A 23,580-nucleotide genomic window follows, 5' to 3' on the forward strand; every position below is an offset into this window, starting at 1 on the left:
AGAAAAGCCAAGGTTGCTGCCTCCTGCAACATCATGATTTAAATGCGTTAAAGTGTGTGATTATCATTAGGTCTTTAACACTCTAGATTCACTCCCTCATTCTGCACAAGTTTGAGAAATAAACCCGCAACCAGTCTCCAGGAGAGATTGATGCTTATTCTGTGTCAGAGGCCTGGTCTCCAGACGTCCCCATAAATTTGTCTGCTGGAAGACCATAAACCTCATTCAGAGCATGGAAGTTATTTAGATTGGAATTAATTGCTTTTTCCGTTGTTTTCAAATATGCAAATCAAAATAGCCAAAGGAACATGCCCATAAAAAAAAAAAAAAAAAAAAGCCCATTCTTCTGGAGAGATTCTGGAATGTCCTTTGCCAAGGTGACCCGCCTCTTCTCAATGAAAAGGCAAAGGTGTGTTTTCAAAAATGAGGCATGTATGTCTGGGTATTTCCTCTTGGTCTGACATTTTCCTAGTCACTAGGTCAAGTGTTCTGTGCTGTTCAGAGCCTCTTTGACTTTAACAAGTTACCACAAAATGAAATAGGGTTATCAAATCAACAGTGGAGAGTAAAATTGTCTTGGCCAGCCCTTGGAGCCTGCAGGGAAATGATTTCATGGTTAAGTCTGGAGGCAAACGCAGAAGATTCACTCATTGTCATTAAAGTCTCCCAGTGGTAGGGGTTGGACAGCCATGATTCTTCTCATCAGAATCCTCAGCAGGGTTAAAAATGTCACTGCCTTACAGCTGTTACAGCACAGCAGCCTGTGTTTGATGGAGACTCCAAGGGACCTCTTGGGGGAAAACATGGCGGCTCATCTGGGAAAACAACTTTTGTAACACCCCCGAATTGGGAATTTCCCATAAACCTTCTAAGCTTGGAAAGGCTCCCAGCTTGTGCCAACTCCTGTATAACAAGCTCCAGACGCTTTCTCTCTTCTGTGCCAGGTGGGTTTCCTCGAGCTTTACCCTAAAACCATTTCCTCAAAGCCCAAAGCCAGGGGCAGGGAAGTTCTAGGATCATATACTTGAACAGGGCTGCTCTGCCTGGGTGTTCAGACTTTAGTCCCGTCTGCTCACAGTCTGTCTGCCCAGACAAGGGCCCCATGTTCAGCCCTTTCCTCATCACATCCCTGGTGAGTAGTGACAGGTTGACTGGAAGATAAGAGTAGTCAAGTTTTGTGAGGATTCAAGTCCAAGTCCCGAACCAGGACATACAGAAGTCAGAGAAGGATGGGACCATAGACTCCCCTTGTTGCATTAGGTCAGGGGCCAAGAAGCGGAGTCTGAGATGGGGATTCTGGGGCTAATGGCTTACTGAAGGAGTGCTCTCAGGGAAAACCAGCGAGTGGCTGATGAAGACAGTTCAGGGCAGGGGAAGGGGCCAAGTAAAGATCTGGTTTTAGCTGAAGCCCGGCCTTAGTGTCAGCGCATGGCAAGTTCCCGGAGGATGCATGGTCCCCATGCAGGCATTCTGTTTCCAGGTGAGGGGCCAAACTTGTCTGCCTTCACATCAGCCACCTACAGGGGATGCCCTCACCTCCCACCCCTGCCACATCTAAGAAAAAGTATGTAAGCTCCCAGGTATCTCTGAGCAAGGCGGCCCCTGAGGGCAGTTCTCACAGGACCTGGCCCGCCACGGTGGAGGGTAGGGTGCCTTTCTGCTGTCTGCCTGAGGGAGAAGCATGTGAAGGACTGAGTGCTGCCATTCTACCAAGTGCAGGAGTCATTATGCCTTTTCCTTGGGTAACATCTGTCCCTGGAAAAAGGGCAGAGGAAGGGGCTAGCAGCTCCCACTCAGTTACTTAGAGAAGGCAAAAGTTGCTCCTTTCGGATTGGACAGGAGCGTGGGGTGGATGGGAAAGAGAGTGACCCACGGAGAGACCAGTGCAGTGCCCCAAGGAGCAGTGTGGTTTACCCAGGAAGGGGGAAGACACACCAGGAAGGATGCCCGAGTGACATGGACATGGGCCCTGCTTCCCAGCCACTTGAAGCAGAGACACAGCGGCTTTTTGGGCACAAGAGAGACAGGTCACGGTCGCGATCTAAGCCCTCCCTGGTGGCATTGCTTACCCACAGGGGTCTGTGGGCCCCGAGGTTGGAGGGCCTGTCGCACCTCAAAGGCTCTCCCTGGAGCAAAGCCACATCCCGCTGTGAAAGTCGTGTGTGGGGGCGCGCGCGTGCACATGCATTTATACGCAGGTATGCGCACGTGTGTCTGTCTTTCTGTGTGTGTCTGTGTATCCATATACTTTAAAAAAACAAAACCAGAAGCATGAGACAAAATTTAAACATTGAGAGATTTCATGTAACACCCAGGCTCTAGGGTTGTGTTGTTACCGTCGCTGTGTCATCACTCCGAAGTCCTTGCCATGTGGCCTCACCTTCTCACGTGGCTGGAGCTGTGTGGTGGCCGAGCCTCTTTTGCATGGCCTTTTTCTTTCCAGCTCATCAAGGCTCACCTGTCCGGTCCCTGGAAGTGTCCAAGAGTGACCCCACAATACATGCATGGAGACTAGACAGACGGACACGCACTGACATTTGCAAGTTCATGTGATAAGAGCAGTGAAGAGGAACCCAGGCATGGAAAGCCTAGGCTCACAGGCAGCGAAGGGATGCACAGTGTTGTTCAAGGTCAGCTCACATCTCTGCATCACTGTCCCTCCTGGTCCAGACTTCACAACTGCTTACCTGGATCAATGTCTTTGCCCCCATCAGCCTCCCTATCCCCTCCTTCCTCCCCACCTCCAGCCTTGCACAGTTCTGTCCTGGCTCTGTCCCCGCCTCCACAGCCACCTGCTTTCAGCTCAGTCCAGATTATTTTCCTTCCTGGAAAAACCCTTCAAGGACCCCTGAGTCCAGGATGTGATTTGGGCTTCTTAGTCCAGCGGTCAAGACCCAAGGAAGTGAGTAGTGGGTCATCCATGTGTGGTAAGTAAGTGCAACCGTGATGTTATCCAAATAGATACACACACACACACACACACACACACACACCCCTTTTGTAAGGCACTCTGTACAAATGTGCATTCCAAGTTATAGATTCATTTGGAAGCATCCCAAACTTCCAAGTTCTTAATCAAAGCTTCACCAACCACAAGTGCCTATATTACAGTGATGTAAGGAGCATTGTTTCCAGGGCAAATTTCTCTCCTATTAAATGAGGGAACTTCGGGTACATGCTCTGCCCACAATCACGTCACATGAGGCTGTGGGGTGACAAACCCTTCCTACACAATGTAGCCTGGGGCTCCCTGGGTCTCACGGTGGTGCAGGGGCCACGAGAGATTTAAGGTTTTGGTGAGCAAGGCCATCCCTAATTACCAGATGATGGAGCTGAGTCAGGGAGTTTAGGAAACCTGCAGAAGTCAGGAATTTAAACTTTCATATAGAAACTCCATGTAATCCAAACAGGATTTTTATTTTCCCTTAGGAAACTGGTCATTGTAAACATTCTTTGCAAGAACCAACATCAGAAACAGCTATGGTGATTATGAAACTAACCAAACATATAATGATAACAGAACAAACAGAAAAGAGTGATAAGAAGCTTATTCTCTCAGCTGATAAAATACACAACAAAGCTACAGTCACTAACACAGGGTCACACTAGTGCAGATTAGAGGTCACAATTTAAAATTATGGTTTTAACTGTACATTGGCATCATCTTGGAGTTTATGAAAAAAAATAGAGAAATGCTGGTTTCATCGGCTTAGACGGGATGTGACCTGAGCTTCCAGGTTCATAAGTGCCTCTTGGGTGATTTTAATGAGCGGCCGGCCAATGATTGAGAACCACTGGATTAACAGAATGAAAAATACTCTACACAACACATATTGAAGCCCTGGACCCACTGGTGCTGCGGTATTTCCAAGTAGATTATAAAGATGACACCAAACACTGGAAAAATATATTAACAGCGTTAGTGTAATTCATCAGCTATCTGGCTATTAAGTTGGATCTAGAATTCACTTCTTTCAACAGAAACCATGAAAGCAAGAGGACCAGTGTATAATGTGGTAGAGTAAGCCCTTCTAGACTTCCTAAGAAAGCCAGAAACTTTACATGAAGTAGAAATACGATGATTTGACCTATGTAAAAATGAAACTAAATCATGAACTGAGCAAAAGATAAATTGCCACACATGATACAGAAAAAGAGTTAAGAACCTTCACTTTCAAAAAAAAAAAAATGATAAACCGAAAGGAAGAAGGCAAATATTCAGTAGAAAAATTCAGAAGTAAACAGAAAGAGGTAAAGGACAAAACAAAATGTACAAATGTACAACTTGTCAATACATAATAGAGTGTATTCCACCTCATTAGTCACCAAAAGTGCTATTCAAAGTAAAAATGATACATCATTTTCACCCATCATATTGGAAAGGGTTAAACGTTTAACAAAACCCAAAAATAGCCGGGATGTGTGAAAATTGAGAGTCTCATATACCGTTGCAGGGAATGAAAATTGGTATTTCTTTCTGGAGTGGAGTCTGCCAACTGAAATCAACTTTTTGTTGTTGTGGTTGCTGTTTTGAAAGAAGCATGTCTTTGACCCAGCGATCATAGTCTTGGGAATTTACTGTAAGGGGGTCAATGCTGAGAGGGTGCAAAGATATAAGCACAATGGCATTCATTAATGCTTTTAGTGGCGAAATTCTGGGAATGACCTAAACATCTGTATGTAAGTGAATGGCTAGCTAATATATCATATACACATTCAAATAAAGTCACTTTATTTGAAATAATGCAATAATGCTATTAATCTTTGTTCATTACAAAGATGGTGGTCTTTTATATGTCTTCCTTCTGTATACACTATTCCTTCTCCAGAACCTGCTATCCCCCTCCACTCTCATATCGGTTCACTCCTAATCATTCCCAAACCAGCTCAAGCTGTCCCTTCCTCAGTGTCTTTCATGCTTATCTGAGTCACATAAATAGCTACCACTGCTTAGCACCCAGGACATTCTTTTGCTGCTTCCATGACAGTAATTATTCATTTATTCATACAACAAATATTTTATTGGGTACCTACTACTATTTTATTGAACACTCCTAAAATAATCGACTCTTTACATGGCCATCTCTCCTACTGGACTGTTGCCCTTACAGAGCAGGAACTGTGCCTGATTTATTCTATTACCCTAGATTCCAACCTGGAGATTGGTTAAGTCAGCAAGACAAGTTTATTGAATGAAAGAAGGGATGGAAGGATGGATGAATGGATGGATGGATGGATGGATGGATGGATGAAGTGAGCTAGTGATTGAGTGGCAGGATGGGTAGATAGAGGAGTGGATAGATGGGACTAGGTACATAGATTAGTGAATGGATAAGCAGAAGAGTGATGAATGTCTGGAAGGCGTTTAGTGTCCCTGAGTCCATCCAGTTGTCATCCTTCCTCAGGAAGGTCATTTAGAGAACTCCTATCATCTAACACCACCTGCCCAGCTATGTTCAGGGCCTACAAAGTATATATTTAGGGTCCCCAAGACATTCAAAATTATAAAAATTATATAATTATTTGACACCATTGATTCCACCACAGCAAAACAGAACAACAAAAACAACAACAACAAGAACCTTTGTATTTTCCAGGGTTCAATCTGGAAAACAGAAAGCAGAGATTTCATTTCACAGACCTTGGAAAGGCTGAGAAGCCACCAGAGGCGACAGAAGCAACCCAGAGACTAGCAAGAGCGGCATCCTCTCCCCCACCCCCAAGGGAGAGCAGGAGAAGGAGAGCTCAGGGTTATCAGGCACAGGGGAGGCAGCGTCACTCACTGGCAGCTGGGACCAAAGTGGCCTGGACCAGAGGGAGGTGGTCCCAGGGGAGACGCAACCAGTACCCAAGCAAAGGACACAGGGTCCTCGTTTCTCTTGCCCCGCTCTCTTAACTCTCCCACTGAGGCCTCCCACTAGCCAAGATGCAGGGTCCTGGGCAAGTGGAGTGCAGACATCAGCAGAGGGTGAGGGGTGAGGAATGGATCTGAGGACAAACAGGCCAACACCTGCACACCCCACAAAATTGAAGTCAATAAATATTTAAATGTATCTGCAATGTCACATTCTTTATGTCAGCCAAGCAACGGCAAATGAACGCTTACAATACGCTATGAATAAATTATGTTGGGTGTGTGTACATTTTAATATGTCTGATGTGGTGGGGGGGGGCGGGAGGCTGCTAAGGACAAGGAAGGCCTTAAAGTGACCCTCCAGACACTTTCTGCCTACTGTGCATATTCCAAGGCCCAGCTTCCTGTTCTCTAGTTGAATGATTTGGAGCAAATTACTTTACTCAGATTACTCACAGGCATTTTTAAAAATGCATGGGTATTTTTCCAGAATCCCCGTGAACTTAAAATACGATAGTGTTGTAGACGCGCCCTGAGTCCATCCTACATGGTGAAAGCCATCGTGGTTTCTGAGAGACACTCACTCTGCCAGAGGCAGTAGGCATAGGTGGTCTCTATGCAGGGTATTCTACCTTTATGTGGATCTTTCTCAAACTAAAAATCCTGCCTCCACCAACTCAGGGGGAGATACGGTGGAAAAGGGCAGTGACTTAATGACAAGGACCCTCAGTGCGTTTACGTTAGTGAATATTTTATATTTCTATGTTGAGAAAGATAGGATAGATTATATTAGCGTGTACCAACCCCAACGGAAGATGGAACACGTATGTGCTTATATATGTGAATACACACCAAATCATTTGCAGTTGTAACCTCTGAAATGAAATTATGGGTCATTTTTCTTCCTTTTTAAAATTTTTGTCAGTGTTTTTTCTTATTCTACGCAATAACTTGCATAATTTTATCATATGTGCTTAATGACAGCTCTTCCCACTGGGAGCCACAGCCGAGAAAAGGACACCACTGATTGAGTAACAGGATTGCAGGAATTAAAGGCAAATCATGATGGACGTCCTTCCCAGTGTGGTCTCCTCTGCTTGGTGACCAACGGGACATCCGTGGCCCTCGTCTGGTTGGAGTTCAGAGTCTAGCCAGAAAAGTATGTCTTCTAAGCCTGTGTGCCTCCTGAGTCTCTCTCCATGTTCCTCACCTTCAGAGCCACCATTTGGAATGACAGGTACAATGGTGGTAACTTCAAATATCAACAATCCTTCCTGGTCCACAAGGACATTAAGCTCCTACGTCAGAACCATTCCCAGGGAGTTTAATGTAGGTGCATTAATCAGGGTTCTTCAGAGAAACTGAACCAACAGAGTATAGTATATCTATCTACCCCAGTGTAGATAGATAGATAGATGATAGATAGATAGATAGATAGATAGATAGATGATAGATAGATGATAGATAGATAGATGATAGATAGATAGATAGATAGATAGATGATAGGTAGATGATAGATAGATGATAGATAGATAGATATAAAACAGATGGATGTAGATGTGTATTATAAGGATCTGACTAATTTGAGTATGGTGGTGGGCAAGTCCTAAGATCTGCAAGGTGGGTGGGCAAGCTGGAGACCTAGAAAAGTTGATGGTTTACTTCTAGCCTGAGAACTAGGAGAACCAAGGCTGTAAGTTTCCATCCAAAGGATGGCAAGCGGGGCACCCAGGAAGAACTGCTGTTTCAGTTGAAGTCCAAAGGCAGTCAGACAGAAAGAATTCCCCCTTACTTGGGGTAGGACCAGCCTTCTTGTTCTCTTCAGGCCTTCAACAGATTGGCAGAAGCCCAACCACATTAGGAAGGATAATCTTCTTTACTTGGTCTACCAATTTAGATGTTAATCTAATCCACAAACACCTTTACAGACACACCCAGAGTCACCTGTCACCGAAAGTCTGGACACCCTGTGGCACAGTCAATTTGATACTAAACTTAACCATCACAATAGATACCACGTTTGTAAATATTTTGGAGTTTCTATTTACCTTTACTTTTTTTTTTTTCAATCAGTTGCCTTCTGCAGTCTCATTCCATGGCCCTGGAGGAGTCCCTGAGACCCCCTTTACCTCTTTGTGTCTCAGTGTTTTCTCTGGGAAAGATGAAATGGGCAGATGGCCCCGGAGACCCTGCTCTCTTTCTCAGGTAAAACACACCCTCTGACTCTGTGTTCAGTTATAACTTGAGATTCTGAAGCAATGATCAAAAGCAAGGGATCAACAGCAAAGGATTTTAGGTTGGACTATCTCTATCGTAATTATGTAATTAATTTTGCTACAGAGCACCGAAAACAGCCACAGACACTTCATAAACAAGTCGAAGTAGGTGTGCTCCCGGAACACGTTATTGTTACTTTTAATTAATTTATTTATTTTGAGAGAGAGAGAGCACAAGTGGGAAGGAGGCAGAGAGAGAGCGAATCCCAAGCAGGTTCCACACTGTCAGGGCAGAGCTCCATGTGGGGCTCGAACCCACGAACCGTGAGATCATGACCTGAGCCAAAGTTGGATGCTGAACAGACTGGGCCACCCAGGCGCCTCCCCCAAGAAAAAATTATTTACCAGTCAGGTGCGGGGGCTGGATTTGGCCTTAAGCCATAGTTGGTAGGCTCCTGGTTTGAAGTGGACTCGTTTGCAAAGGCTTAATTAGCAGATTGTGATAAAGGTGATAAAAGTTTAGATGATGGTAATGATGATGAAGCTAATATGTGCCTCTTACTTCCTTTTCCTTAAGGAATATGTGTGTGTTTCTTAAATTTTGAAATGATACCAACCACGGTAGGCAGTGTAGTGACCCCAGCTCCCAGAGATACGCCTGCCCTAATCCTCAGAAACTGTGACTTCCCTAGCATGGCAAAGGGGACTTGGCAGATATGAGTAAGATTGTTCTCTTTTAAAAAAAAATTAATGTTTATTTATTTTTCAGAGAGAGGCACACACAGATCGTGAGTGGGGGAGGGGCAGAGAGAGAGGAAGACACAGAATCTGAATCAGGCTCCAGATTCTGAGCTGTCGGCACAGAGCCCGATGGGGGACTGGAACTCACAGACCACAAGATCATGACCTGAGCCGAAGTCAGACGCTTAACTGAGCCCCCAGGAGCCCCTAAGTAAGACTGTTATCTTAAAATGGGGAGAGTATCCTTATTATCTCAGTGGACCCAGTTTGATCATGTGAGTCCCGAAAAGTGGAGAACTTCTCTGGTGGGTCAGAGAGAGAGCTGAGTGAGACAGATTTGACCCTCTATCGCTGTCTTTGAAGACAAGGAAAGAGGCCAAGACAGACAAGGAACTCCTTGGGGCCACTAGGAACTGACAAGGCTGAGGAAAGCGTTCCTTCCCGGGAGCCTCAGGAAGTGACACACACCTGCCCAGCCCTGGATTCTAGCCCTTGGACACCTAGAGAACTACATGATACTAAAATTGTGTTACTTAAGCCACCGAGTCTGTGGTAACTTGCTACAGACCACATAGAAAACTAACACACTAACTCCCTGAGAGAATTTGCAAACCACAGTCTAAATTATCACCCATAATGACACTCCTCAGAGATACCCACTATTAACATAGATTTTTTTTCAGATTTTCCTGTATGTATTCAGAGACTGAGGAAGAGAAAGAGAAATATAAATACATTAGTTTACATTGGATATGATTTATATCCTGTTTTATTTCATTTAGCGTTTTAAAAGAATTTTCCTGTGCCAATAAATTTTCTTCAAAAACATGTTTTCTAGTATAGATGAGTCATAATTTATTCACATTCCCCCTTTTTAATTGTTTCTAATCTTTTCACTAGTATAAAAATTGCCAAGGAGAAAATTCTTGCACATATTGAAGTGTTAGAATGTGTTAAGGTTACTATCCTCTTTTTTTTTTTTTTTTTTTTGATGCCATAAAAGTTGTGACTATTTTTCCCCGGTTATATTTTAATTTATTCAAGCTCATTTTTGACGTATAGAAATTTTACATTTTGCTTTAGTTCAATAGACCCATGCTTCTCCATCATGTCTGTTGTTCCATGTCTGGGAAGGCAGTTCCCACTTTTGGATTGATGTTTTTCCTCTAGCTCTTTTAGGAACTTGTGTTTTCATTTTCGTCCTTGGTCTAGCTGCTACTTTAAAAATTTCCTGTTGAATGAAACACTGTTAAACAGTGTTTCTATCACCTTCTATTGAGTGGTCCTTATCTTTGGCCTTGGGTATTGGATTCCAGCTGTCATACTCCACTATTTCTAAAATGTGTCTTTCCTGTGTTAGCATCTCTGCAATTTGGAGGACCTTCATCTTGGGTGGGAGCTGGCTCTAATTCAGTCCTCGGGGGAGACGTACTTTCCTCCCTCCACACAACACCAAGGCTAAGACACGGACATGTCTCTGTTGTCCTGTCCTGCATGACAGGTTTCTTTCTCATGGACATTTACACCAAGAAAGCAGCCTTTGGTGCCACAAGAGTGTTTTTCCTCGGTTATTGGTACATAGAATAATAACGTGTCTTACAACCAATATTACATTTCAGCTTTAAGGAAATATGGCATATCGTGTATAACACGTAATACAGCAGGCCCGGTTTCTGCGTTATCTAGTCTGTGTTACTTTTCTACCTCTTCGTAATTGCTCCAAATATAGTGGTGCTTTGAAATCATCTTGTTTTAATATCTGGTAGGACAATTTCTTCCTCATCACTCTTTTGTTCCAAAATGTTCCTGACAACTTTTTTCCCATTAGAATTAATGTTTCAAGTTCTCACATGCCATTCACATCAATAAATGAGTAATCAAAAAAAGAAAACTCTGCTGGGATCTTTATTGGATCTTTATCAACCCTATGAACGGATATAGGAAGAATTGATATCTTTACAGTATTCCAAAGCTAATATATTTCCTAATCAAAGCTCAATATATTTTATTATTTTAGAGACTTTTATCTTTTGTGTCATTAAAATTTTATTCCTATCAGGTTTTTTTCCCTATTTCTGGTTAATGACATTTTTTCATGGTTACATATTTTAATGCTACTGAGAATAGATTTCTTTCCTTTTTTTTTCCAGAATAGATTTCTGTTTTCATCGATTTTCTACTGGTTATTTTTGACATATGGTACAGCTAATGATTTCCGTGTTTTTATTTTGTAACTAGTCACCTTTCTGAACTTTCTTAACCATTCCCAAACTGTATGTTTTTTTTTTTATTTTATTTTAAGGTACTACCAAATTTTAGGTGGATCAAAATTTTAAATGCAAACTCTTTAGAAAAACCAAAGAAACACTGCCACATCCAATGGTTACATTATATGTAAAATGCATTCTGAGCTTTAAAAGCTCCTGCATTTCAGAATGAATAAACTTAGATTTTATAAGCAGAACAACCATATTATTGACACATGATGATGATATCATCTGTTCTCTCAGCTTCTGTCATTTATCTCTTATGTGTTACTTTGCTGGCTGATATTAGTGATATTGGTCTTGATTTTAATGAGAAGGCCTCTAGTGCAGTAGTTTTTAATTGCTTAATTTTTCTTCAGTGTGGGGAAGGTCACGGCCCTTTTGAAAATCTGCTGAAAGATGTGCACTGTCCTCCAGATGAAAGCAAATGTGCACCCACACCCAAACTCAAAGTTCCTAAGCTTTGAAATTCCTCCACAAATCACCAAAGTTCATCAAACCCAATGAGGGACTTTTTTTTCTCTTGGGTTTTACCTTTTGGAGAAATGTTAAATATTAATTTAAGATAGAAAAATCTTTGCCAGATAAAGACATTCTCTTTATTTCTGTTTTACTTTCCTTCCTTAAGATCAGTAATTAGTGTTGAATTCTAGTAAATACCATTTAGGTATTGAAGGAGTCATTCCTCGCCATTCATCAGCCCGCCCTGTTTTCACACACTTTCCCACGAGACCTGAGGTTTCGCCTCAAGAGGAAGAGCAGGTTTCTTTCCCATTGTTACTGCGCACAGGTCAACTGGATGTTAGCGACTGCCTGTGAGCAGAGGTTAACTATGTGCCCGTGTGGCTGGGCGTCCCATCTCGTACAGATTTCTGCTGTCACCACAAGAAAAGCATGTTGCAGGGTAACCTTCTGCTGCAAAAAGTAAGAAAGATATAGGGACAGACGTGGCTCCAAGAGTGGAGCCAAGATATGGGCCAGGAACGGCTCTAGGCTCCTGGGGAGCGTGGGTCCTAGCCATGTGACCCTCTCCATGGAGCCATGGGTCACAACAGGGAAACTTTCTTGGGGGGAGGGTGAGAGTCTCTGCTCTCACTAGACTTTTAAAATGGCTCATCTGATTAGGTCACCTACGATGACCTTCCTTTTGATTAACTCAGCGTCAACTCACGGAGGAACACTACATCTACAGGACCCTTTATCTTTGCCATATTCTATTGGTTAGAAGCAATTACAGTTCCAACACATAGGAGACAGGGACTGTACAAGTTCATTGGGAGTAATCTTAGGATCTTGCCTCTCACAGTTACATATTTACTTTTGCTACTAATATTGTTGTTTTCCTGTTTACTGTATTATTAATGGCGACATTTTATCTATTAACACATTAATATAATTAGCACAAATTATTAATCAACTGATATAATTAATGCAACGTGGCTTAACATGTAAAGATCACATTAACATGTTGATATAATTAACCAGATTAGTAGATGGTTAATTAACTAATATGGTTAATTATATTCATATGTTAATATAATCTTTACATGTTAAACCACTTTGCATTCCTGGAAAAAGTCCTGTTTGGTCATAATTTATGATTCTTTTAAAACACTGCTAATTTTCTTTCATTGGTAATTTCATTTGTCCTTTTATTCTCATCCTCAAATTGGAGATTGATCTGTAGATTCTCGGCCACTCTTGCTGAGTTTGATCGGAAGAAGTAAAGCTAACATCGTGAAAGCCATTCAGAAGTCTGCTGTACCTGTCAGGACTCAGTCAGGAAGACAGAAGTGACATGATTTACTCCTTGAAAGATGGAAGGGCTCGCTCTTCCCCTGTCGGGGCTGGACAGGGTCCCAAATAGCCGAGCGACAAGAGACACAGAGGAAGCAAGACTGCAGGTCAGGAAGGGAGGGAGTGATTCCAGGCTAACTGGCAGACCTTTGCATGCTCACAGGGAGCACGGATGTCTTACCTGTGTGCTGACAGCCAGCGTGATCCTCACAGTGGTCAGATTACCCTCTGAGTGAAAGACAGGTGGGTCTATGCTGGGAGGCAGTGTGGATTGGGAAAAGCTGACCTCCTTCGCCATCGTTATGGCTTTAGCCTTTCCTTGTCAACTTTTCAGCTTTTATTTAAGTCGTTACAAGTCTTGAGCAACCACCACAACAAAATATTGTCCTTAACAAGGAAGATGAATTCATTTACTTTGTTGTCATTTCTTGGTTACTAAATTGATGCATCTTCATTCAGTCAATGTGCTCAACGATGTTGTCCTCCCTCAGCGATTCCCTTTGTTTGTTTGTTTTATGCTTTCTGAATGATGTTTTGTTTTCCTGTGTTCCCTTTGTTTTAAATTTAAACATCAAGACATTAAGTCTAGTGGTATTTTCCAAAAATTAGAGAACGAGAGATTTAAGTATGGCGTTAAATATTTGAAACCCTAGCGGGGTCTTGCTTTTATTTGCACTTATCTTAAATCCCTTGGCGGATATTTCCAAAATCTGTGTCATACCTAAGTCTGTTTCTAAAGCTTGTTTTGTCTCTTTGGACTATGTTTCGTCCTGCTCTTTGGTCTGCCTTACGATGCTTTACTGACAATCAAACATGCAATGGGCCTTAGGGATTGAGGTAAATAGGCCCCTACAGTGAAGATTTATGTTAATACGGTAGGACCTCGGCTGGGTTCACTGCCTGTTCTCACTGTAAGTACCAGCAGCTTTAAATTTCTCATGTCTATGTTTCTGTCTCCCCTCTCGACTTGAGGCTTCCCTATGAACTCCTCCTCAGATAGAGTCTACATCGGGCAACACAGTCAGCAGTGACCCACTATTGTTATACTAGCTGTGTGGGTGTGGTGGTAAAGTGTTGGAGAGGACCGTTCTGTAATACTCTGATTAAATCTCAGTACTTAAGTGATTTTCACTGTGTGATCTTCACAAATGCTTCTCAGGTGCTATAGTTTACCCTCCTCCCTCCATCTCCTACTCCCTTTTCTGGCTGTGGCATTCCTAAATAATCTCCTTGAAGCCATGATTCTTGTTGGCTATGTCCCCATCCCTAACCACTCTTTATTGTGACAGAAAGTCTGGAGGGGCCTTGAGTGGAGATGAATGCCCTTCCTCTGAGTGCACTAATGTTTCAGAATTACACTCTGGCAAATCCGCCTCCCCGGAGAGTGGGCCTTTGTTATGGAGAAGGTTTGGGGAGTACTACTCAATTAATTATCACACTCCCTCTCCCACTGCCAGAGCTATGAGAAAACATTTCTCTATTGTCACTGTGAGAATCTGGTGGGGGTCCTGGAGGTAAAGGTCATGAAGCTGTGGGGGCCTCCCTAAGACTTCCGTCCCAGAAGTTTTTCATTCTTTCATGAGCCCAAATTCAGCCTCCAGCAATTCATCCGTTACCATTTAACAGACACTACCGTTGGCGACTCCAGTGGCTTCAGCTCAAGTCAGTAGATTTCTGTTGCCACATGTCCCTGGATGGACCTGTCTCCCTAGGTTTCCAAGGGCTTTGCCTCACCACCCTGTTTCTCTGATGGGCCCAAGAAGAGCTGTTGACTTCCAGTTGGTCCAAATTTCTGTTGTTGTTAGGACAAGAATGATGACATCTAAGTTCTTTCCATATTGGAGCCGAAACCAGAAGTCCTCATTATGTTTTCACTTAGACACGAAATTTTTATAGATTGTTTTGATTACCTCAGCTGTAAACCATAACTACTCATTGAGAATATGGAAATTGGCAGCCCAGGGTTCCCTGTATCAATTTAAATGCATCTTTGTAAGGGTCTTTCTTTTTAGAGTGGGAAGAGATGCCAATACTGGCTCGGGAGGAAGCATCGCAGACTTTCCCCGTCGGTCACGTGTATTGCGATGTGAAGTCTGTGTACGCCTTCCTTTGTCTACTCTTAAAGACACCATCAAGCTAGACTTCATGGCTTCCTTAAAGAAGAAGGAAAATGGTATAATGGTTCTCCTGAAGTCACAAAGACAACCATCTGGTTCACATGTCCATGATCCTGGGAGGGGACCGTCATGATAAATAGACACAGCCAAAGGGAAATGCCAGAATTTAAAAATAGACCATCAATCATAATAAACAATAGCCATTTTGCAGGAACAAGTATGAAAAATACAAACTTTGAAGTGAATTGAAACAAGAACTCGAATGCAAATTTGTACCATAAAGGCCTGTTGAGATAGGAAGAGGAGGGCAGGCTGGAGCCCTGTGACGAGCGACAAGCCTGTAGCATAGCAGGACCTGGTATTCAAACCAGACTTCTCAAAGACAGGCTATGCATTTGCCTAACACGACAAGACTAGAGGGAACATGAGGAGGAGGGAACGAACTTCGGTCGAACACCTACTGAAGCACATTGCATTTGCTCATCTATTTATTCGTTCATTTGAATGAATTATTGAGTTCCTGCTACATATCATGTACTGTGCTTGGGGCTGTTCATTGAAAACTAAGTGGGATCTGGTCCATTCCCATGGGGAGCTTATAATCCAGTGTGGAAGGCAGACAGGTAGCCAGGTAAGTACATTACAGTGTGATAGATGATAAGAGTGGAGACCACACAGATTTCTTTGGAATACTCTAGGAAGAGTCTGAAGGCTGCCAGGCTGGGCACGCAGCATGAGACCCATGGCCAGGAAGAGACTGAGTGTGGGGAATAAGAGGATTAAGCCAGGGAGAGGAGGAGGAACAGGGGCATGGGGTGTGGGGGAGCCCGACTCCTTCAGGAATTGTGGGTACACACTGAGGGTGCCACAGGTGGGTCAGGACAATGCTTTCATCCTTGGACGATGGGAGCCACGGACAGATTTCAGAAGAGCCACATGCTCGGACCTGTGTTGAAGAAAGACTGTAGCGACAGTTATGTAGGAAATGGGTTGATACGCATAAAACTGCTAATCAGCTGAAAAATCCATGCAGAAGTGACCAAGGCTCGAAGTAGTGAAGGGGGAGAGATAGGGAAGGATCAGCCAGCTGTTAAGAAGGTGAAGTTGGCAGCACTCCATGGCTGGTCTGGTGGAAGGACGGGGGGGTTGAGCGGCAGAAATGGGGTGATGTGTGGTTCAGTGGATGTGATGAGGGGCAAGGAAGGATGAGTGCGGGATGGCTATACTGACTCAGGCGTGGGGTACGTGGCTGGGGCACCTGGGTGGGTGTATCCATTCTTTGGAATGAAGGAGAGACCTAGGTGTGAAAATTGCCATAGACAAGGAGTTCCAAAGCACAGTCAGTGTCCCGCCAGTGTTCCCAAGGTCACCCACACTGGCTGCTACGTGCACCCCCTGGCTAGGCCTGTGTGTCTTTGTTGGAGACCTTCTATTGCCTTGGGTGCTGCACGGTGCCTGCACAGAGCAGGCTGGATGTACTGGGAGGTGAGGGAAGGCCGCTGCTGGCTAATGACCCAGCTTCCCAGCCCCTGGGGGAACCAGGGCGCACCTGTGTCCTATGCTGGTACTTCTCAGAGATTAGCCCTTGTTAAAACCCAGCTTTCCGGGCACCCTCCAGAGACTCTGACCGAGTAGGTCTGGTGGGGAAGAGGGGGACAAGATTTGCATTTCTAACAGTTCTGCTGCACAGCATCCCTTGGAGGGTCCACACCCCTGGTTTCTGGCTGCCCTAGTGGGAACCCCGGTTAACACCCATTCTATTCATCTGCTCCTTTCCCGTCTCCCACCTTGTTCTGCTTCCTGGGATCACATCCCAGATGAACAGCTGCCCACCCCACCCCCTGCCCCCCGGTTCCCTGGGTGAGGTCTTCTTGGGGGGCAAATCCTAATTACACTAGGCACTGAGTCCCCTGTTCTTATTTGTAATACAGTGTTGGGGTTGGGGGGGGGGGTGGCAACTGTGATGACCATTTCGGAATTGTGACCGGAATGAAAACAGAAAGGCATTCACAAGGGATCCTCCGGTTATAATGGCAGCTAGAGCGTTGTGCCCGATTCCCTGTCCTCCCTTGAAGGATTCCCGAAGATATTCATGGAGACAGGGAGGAAATTTCCAACAGCCACAGAAACTCGGCTTATGAGCCAACAATATTGAGGACCCTGGGGAGAATTCTCACCAGTCGCGTGAGATGGGGTCAACGTAGGCCAAAAGTCCATGGAGCATCCCTGCCTCTCTTTACTTTGCACTCCCACCCCAGTGAGGAAGACCTGATTCCTTTAACTGTAGTCATCGTTGCTCTATTGCCTTCGAGGAGTTCCTGTCGGCTGCTGTCACTGTCACTGCTGATGTCACTGCTACTACTACTATACTATGGCCCTTTCGTGAGTCTATGAATCACCTGAAAAGGATACAAAATATGATGTCTTTTTTTTAATGTTTATTTATTTTTGAGATACAGAGGGAAAGAGAGAGACAGAGCACAAGCAGGGGATGGACAGAGAGAAAGAGAGAGAGAGAGAGAGAGAGAGAGAGAGAGAGACAGAATCCAAAGCAGGCTCCGACATGGGGCTCGAACTCACAGACAGTGAGATCATGACCTGAGCCGAAGTCGAACATCTCACTGACTGAGCCACCCGGGTGCCCCAATACGATGCCTTTTTCTGAGGGGAGGGTTCTGAGCTTGTATCAGATTTTCCCAAGGAATCCCCAATATGCCAACAGCCATTGATTTGGGGGGCCGTTTGAGCCCACGAGAGTGAAAGAGACTTCAAAAGAGGCAAAGAGTTCTCTGTGCAGGTTGAGAAGCTAACAGAGCAAGTTCCTGCCTTGGGGAGCAGCAGATGCCCTGGGTGAGGACACAGGCAGGCTGGGGACGACAGGAAAGGAGGGAGCAGTTAAAGGGTCAAGATGCAGGAGGAGGAGCAGGTGCGGAGGTGTGGTGACAGCCCGTGTGAGGTGTCCCAGGGCCAGGCACGGGGCTCTCAGGGCAGTCAAGCCCTGTAGAATTGTGCACACAACGCAGACAACTCCTTCAGGGATTGTGGGGCCGTGGGGGCGGGGGACACTCCCTGCAGCCACAGGAGGGAGGCGGGATGGTGGGAAGAGAGAAGATATTGTCAACTGTTGATGAAAAAGCCGGGGCCCAGGAACGTTTAAAAAAACATGGGACATTTCCCTCTCTGTCTGAAATCTGGAAACCGAGCCTCAAGGAAGTAGAGAAACTTGTCCAGGCTCCCTCAGAGCTGGAACCTGGCTTCAGTCTGTCTCTCTTTGGAGCAAGCTTCCCAAAGCATAATATTTCTCCAAACTGCTGAAGGGTCTTTGTGGCCACCAGCGCTTGCCTTTCCACAACTGCGACGCTGGGCTGAAACTCCTCCATGGGTCCCTGCCCATGGTTTCAGCACGCTTTCTCTCAGGGCCACTCTGTGGGGGCAAGGAGCCCAGGAAGGGGCAATGCGATGCAGTTGAGAGCATCTGGCCTCAGTCTCCCCTGACCTTGGGCAGAAAGCCGAATGTGCCGCATGCCTGGGGTGAGGCAAAGGAATGTTCCAGCAAGTTGACAAGACAGACAGCCATCAAAGACACGGTGCCCACGGGGGTTTTTGCCTGCATGTGGCTTGCAGTAACGACAGCCTTGTCTTGGTTCCATCTGTCCTCTGATGGCCTGGCGGAGACACTGGGAGTATGCAAGTCTGTCATCAGTCTTCTCCGGAGGGCAGGGAACCTGTCTTACAGGACCGAGGAATGGGTCATGAGTCCAGGCACAGGCACACAATGGCCAGGCTTGGACATGCACACCCATCTGGAGAGCACATGAGGAGGGGAGCAGAATTCGCAGGAAGATGGGGACACTGCGATCCTTGGCTTTGCAGAAGCCACAGCACATGTGCACCCTGGGTATTCTCCCCACACAGACCCACACTGGGAACGCCCTGGTTGCCCAGACAGAGGAAGACTCCCTGTGGGAGGACGTTAAACAGAGGGACCAAAGTGCTGTAAGCGGACGCAAAGCCAACACTCCGACCGCAGCCGAAAACCAGCTGCCAGACTGCAAGGAAATCCCCAGTACATGACCATTGTCTTCCATGTTTGAAAATGTCCTACCTCTCTTCCTCTTTCCTACGATTAATGGTGTCTAAGGCACAGCGGAGCCAGTTAAGAAAGTGGTGAGAGGTCAGACAGGGGACAAGGCTTGCAAGCTTAGTAAATGTGTGCTGCAGCAGAGACAGGGACAAAAGGTGACTCAGGAACAGAGCAGTGACTTTGCAAGCCCAGAAAGTACCACCAGGCCATTTCATCCAGCAAATATACGACGGGCATGGATCACAAAAAAGAAGAAAGAAAGAAAGAAAGAAAGAAAGAAAGAAAGAAAGAAAGAAAGAAAGAAAGGAGGGAGGAAGGGAGGAAGGAAGGAAGGAAGGAAGGGAGAAAAAAAGAAAGAAGGAAAAATTAAGACTTGATTCAACCAAAGCTATCAAGTACAATATTTGACATTTGACAAGAATAAAAATTTGTCCAGTTTATCATTCACTCTCATCCACCTGAGCCCCTATTTTAAGGAGCATCCCATTTCACCTCCCAGAAGCAACGCATGCCCCCTCCACAAGTCAGAAGTCAGTGCTTTCCGGTTTCTTCTTTGGACACAAGTAAAAGAAACTCTGAGCTATCTCAAGGAGGAAGACATCAGAGCCAAGCCCCCAAAGCCAGATTCCACTCAGCAGTCAGTGTGGTTTCCTTGTCTAAAAGGTAGGGGTCCCCGTCCTGTGACAGTGTCAGTTCTGCTTTACAGAGCCCTCAGAAATAAGACGGTTGGTGGTTTCAAGTTTTTTTTTTTTTAATTTTATTTATTTTGAGAGAGAGACAACGCAAGTAGGGGAGGGACAGAGAAAGAGTGAGTGAGAGAGAGAGAGAGAGACAGAGAGAGAATCCCAAGCAGGCTCCATACTGTTAACTGTAGACCCCAACGCGGGGCTCGAACCCACGAACAGTGAGATCGTGACCTGAGCCTAAATCAAGAGTCGGAGGCTCAACCCAGGTGCCCCAATATGTTGGGTGGTTTCAAACCATCAATGCCCGTGTGAAGTTTTGGCGGACTTTGTTTCTAGCCAGTCTTTAGAGCTCATAAAGGAGTGATGGTCGCAAATACAGGCTCAGAAGAACCTGTCGAATGTCACGTCTGGGGCTCTCTCCAGCAGCTGGCCGGGACCGGCCCCAGCTCTAGGGCGTGATAGGCAGAGGAAACACTCTAGGCAAAGCCCCCGAGGCCAGGTGCTTGAGAACTAAGCAGGAACCGGTTCTATTGTCTCCTAGATGCTTCTTCCAATTTAATCATTAGCAAAGGGATCTCCTAAGAGCCATTTCTTTGAAAGAACAATTTTAAGACATTTCCTTTGGTTTTAGCAGTCCTTTCTAGGCCGAGTCTTGTTGGCGATGTAAAAAAGATAGCAACAACAACAACAACAAAAACACAGTTGAAAAAAAAAAAAAAAGGAGGGAAGCAAAGGCGAGTTAATGAGTTACACTGAAAGCTTGAAGCAGCCGGTTTGATACATTTTGTAGCCATCACGGTAAAGGGAGGGAGCAAAGGTGAGGTGAGGGATGCATAGAATAGAGTCAAGGGAAGGCACCCAGGGTGACAAAGAAAGAAAGAGACTGGGTCTCCATCTAGCAGAATGTGGCAAGGACATGCGGCCACCTCCCTGCCCCGGCCCGGTCATCTCCTCCGGCTGCCCAGTGTCCTTGGACACCTTAGCGTGAGGACCTCTCCCCCTCCACTCCCACCTGGAGCCACGGCTCCAACTGAGCTCCCCGCCCCCAGATTCTCCTAAAACTGACATTTGAGACAAAAGACCACAGGATTTTCGTCTGCATCAATTCCGTATTTTATTTTCTGTCTCCGAATGTTGCACCAGGAATGAGGAGTCCCTAAAATTAAACATAACCAAACGTACTCACTTTCCCGGTTCGGTGTTCAGCTTTTCTGCCCGGTTCTGCTCTCGCTTTCTGGACAAGAGGAGAAATGTTAGTTTGGTTCGTAAAAGTAAGAAAAACCGCGGACAGAAGCATGCCCTTCTCCTCTGGTTCTTAGCATGCTGGAATGCACCTGTGTTAAAATATGAAGAAATAAAACAAATATAAATTATGCATTTTCCAACTTAATTTAAAATGCATTATGCTCTGCTTTGTTCTCTGGAATTAGTCTTATTAAGGGGACAGATCTGTATGGATTAATTTTGAGTCCGTTTATTCACGTCTTTGTAATTCAGTGGCAAGGATTTTTGTCCCCAGGCATCAAATTAATTTTTTTTTTTTTACTGTAAGTAACACACACAAAATATAGACCTCTTTGTGTTATTTCTTTGTTTACCTAGCGAGCAACACATTCCCATATTATGTTTCCACCAGATCTTAAATCTCTCCCTTTAAAGAACAAAACTTTCCAAATGATTTTTAAAGCAATGTAACCATTGTCACAATATTGGAGTTGAACACAATAATACCATTATCTCCTTCCTGTCATTCATTTTTAGAGAGATCCACATGGCCTCCTTCCAATTCAAACCAGGAGGCCACCGGCCCCAAGCCCCTGCCTTCCGATAATTCTGGCAACATGTGAACTGATATTTTACGACGATTTAAAATATGTACCAAATCATCATTTTTCGGTATTGTTTTCGTACAGTAATTCTTTGTTCCGCTTCGACATTTTAAATCTTTATTTCCCACCCCCCTTAAACTGAGCAAGAAAATAGTCTGCATTCTTAATTAGTCTTCTTTAAACAAAATATCCTTTCATATGTGCTAATAAAGACTAAGGATCTTTCCTCTCTTGTTTAAATAACTGCTTGCTGTAGTATAAAATTGTAAGAGACACGATGCAGATCAAGTTGCGGGCTTGAAGTGGGGAAGAGGAACAAGCCGTGCTATAATAAGCAGATTTTAATGATTTACTATAAATCAGCATTTTTGCCCTGTCAGTGAGATTGAAGAGGCAGACAGCTTCTCACATGTCTGCCGAGCAAATGTCTTCCTGATGAATCATGTGCACTGAATCACTGATCACAACATTCAAACGGCACATCCAAATAATGAGGGAAACATATACACAGCCTCCCGATGGCTGCTCGAAGGCAGCAGGTTGTGTGGTAGTTAAACCCTTACATTGATCCTCCGAGGGTTCCACGGAGGGTAATGGAAGTGTATATTACCGGGTTAACCGTTGGTGCCCTAACACAGGCTGATCTGCATAAATGCTCTGCCCCACCCCCAGACTTTTGATGAGAATCTAATCTAGTCTCGTGGAGGGGGGGGTGCGGGGGGAGCAGAAAGACAGGCTGTAATCACGAACCTAAATGCAAAGAATCCGGCCACAGAAACCTGGAAAAACCGGAGCTAATTTCTGTTGGGTCAAAGGCTCTTTGGGTCTGAAGGCAGCTCTTCCGATGACCCCCGTCTGTCAGGCCCCCTCCTGCCCCAAGCTCCACCTCAAGCTTCCTCTATCCGCGTCTAATATTCCCCCTGAAATATAGTGTTTCTGGGTTTGGGACCCATCCCTGGGGAGAGGGGCACTGTGGAAGGCTGGAAGGGTCCCTTTGGAAACTGGGTACATTGGACTCCCAGACTGGACCCATGAGACCTGGGAACCAGGTGGAGACGCCTCTGGCTCAGACACGGAGCCCCTCCCTGGAGGCGGCCGCGTCTTTCACATCCAGGAAGCCTTCCCCGATTGCCACCTTCAGGCCTTACTCTTCTCCGCCCCCGCAGCCTGCCTTTAGCTTCTCACGCATATGCTACTCGTCCACCATCGTCCTTATAGTGGTCACCCATCCCAGGGCACGGTGGCACCCTCAGTTGCAAGGACACCGTATTAACTCTTTCACAACCAGGCCAGTATCTTGCACACCACACAGGCTTCGTCATAACCCACTCGCCGCACGAACGGTGGATGAACGAACGACGAGGTCATAGCAGCCAAGGATGGACTAGCCAAACTCAACCAGCCCCACCGCGCTCCAAAGACCCCATGCCGTCACTGACAGGATGACAGAGTCCTGCGGCCAAGGATGATCGGTTTCTTCCCGCCAGTTTCTAACCCTGCTCCCTCAGGCATGCGCAGTCCAAAGCAGACCTCCGAAGAAGTTAAAGACAGTGTCCCGGAGTGAGCGGGAAGGCGACTTTGGAAGCCAGCTCCACGTGCGGGGAACGAAAAGTCACTCACATTGGATGGTGTGCTCAGGGAGTGGACTTAAAATAGAGATTTTACCCCCAAGGATCGATCAAAGCTATGCCACACCCCTGACCCCTAGCATGATGAACGTAACTAGAACTCTGAAGTTTTGTTGTTGTTGTTGTTGTTGTTTTTTCCAGAAGCCCCTTCTTGTTCCTGAGAGTAGACCTACGTGGTTGACTCTGGAACACTTCTCCCTTCACCACCCAGGACTTCACGCAGACGGGAAGCAAATTTTGTATCTCCAAACACGCCTCCGGCAAACTCATGCTGTTCAAGGCCAGCCCCTGGCTTATCCCACTCCTACGCACCACACAGGCCCAGCTTCTAGACAGGCATCCCAGGGCCTCCAAATGCTGG

This window comes from Lynx canadensis, chromosome E2 (assembly GCF_007474595.2).
Source record: "Lynx canadensis isolate LIC74 chromosome E2, mLynCan4.pri.v2, whole genome shotgun sequence".
Classification (NCBI taxonomy): Eukaryota; Metazoa; Chordata; class Mammalia; order Carnivora; family Felidae; genus Lynx; species Lynx canadensis.